Here is a 1,323-nt window from a genome sequence, read left to right as displayed (position 1 = left end):
TCCCACTGTCATGGGGATCTTGTGTGCTCAGAGCGCACTTTTGTTCACAGAAGAGGCACTCTGGATGTGACCCGTTGGAGATAAGGAAACAATATGTATAATGTAGTGGGACAGTGCGTGACTTACATTCGTTTTTCTATCAGGCATAATTCAGTGGGAGCTAGTGGAGTAAAAAAAGTGTGCACGCGCACGAGCCTGCGTGTGCAGGGGTGTAGCTAGAGGGAGCCCCCTCCCCTTCTGAGCACATGCCTCTGTTTTGCTCCTACCACCTAGAATAGATCTGAAGGGGAGGGGCCCCTTGCACGCTGCAGTGAGGCTCTCTGCCAAACTTAGTGCTTTGCAGCCCCTCTAGCTATGCCACTGAACAGATTTGTTTTGCATTAATGATGGTTGGCAACCTTCAGTCTCGAAAGACTACAGCACCCAGTATTCCCAGGCGGTCTCCCGTCCAAGTACTAACCAGGCCTGACCCTGCTTAGCTTCCAAGATCAGACGAGATTGGGCATGTGCAGGGTAACAGTTGCATTAATGAGCTCCATCTTTAACCTCATAATATCTGTTGAATTTAGCGTTTTTACCATTTATTTGAATTTGTTAAGTAATTGAACAGTAGACTTTGCACATAATTATCTGACAAAAACTGGACAGGCTGCAGAGTACTTGACACTTTGTGTGAGAAAGGACAATCCTGTGAGTTCTGTTGAGGAAACTCCTTGTGAGCAAGTCAGGTTGACTGCTTCAACACAAAGGAAAATCCTTGACAACCAAAGCTTCCAGTTGTGTAAGCTTCCCTTACCAGCTAGAATGCCCTTATTCTAAATATAAGTGCCACGTACATGTATATATGAATCATTTTTCAGTGCACTAGAAATCTAGCAGTATAACTCAGTCTATCTAGGCAAAATTGGAAGTTTGGTTAGAAAACTTGGAAATTAGGAAAAGATATTTAATAAATGTGTACAATTCTGCTTTATGGAGAGGAATACAATGTGCTTTTGAAAGTGTATATCTTTCTTTCAAAATTCTGTCTCTGTCCCAGTTTTTTTTAGATATTCCCATTTTCCTGCCCATTCACATTTTGACTTTCCCCTTTCTACCTCCTTTGATCTCCACAAGCAAAACAGTTCTGCTTCGGTATGTAAAATTTATGTTATTCTTCTAGACACTAAGATACAACTGTGGGTTGATCTGTTGTCACAACTCGTAGCAACAACTACAGTGCATAGTAAGAAATGACAGGCCCAATCTTATTCTTGAAATAAACTTGTGTGTCTCTACATACACCAGTACCCCAAGCCAGCATGACTCAGATAGCACTCAAAT

At 42.3% G+C, this 1,323-nt stretch overlaps 1 pseudogene; it reads right to left on the bottom strand.

Annotated features, from left to right (window-relative positions):
- Positions 1-411: 411 nt before the first annotated feature.
- Positions 412-528, bottom strand: LOC136637539 (5S ribosomal RNA; annotated as a pseudogene).
- Positions 529-1,323: the final 795 nt, after the last annotated feature.

The sequence above is a fragment of the Tiliqua scincoides genome, chromosome 1 (assembly GCF_035046505.1).
Source record: "Tiliqua scincoides isolate rTilSci1 chromosome 1, rTilSci1.hap2, whole genome shotgun sequence".
Taxonomy (NCBI): Eukaryota; Metazoa; Chordata; class Lepidosauria; order Squamata; family Scincidae; genus Tiliqua; species Tiliqua scincoides.
The sequence above is the reverse complement of the archived record's forward strand: the minus strand, read 5'-3'. Positions and strand labels throughout refer to the sequence as shown.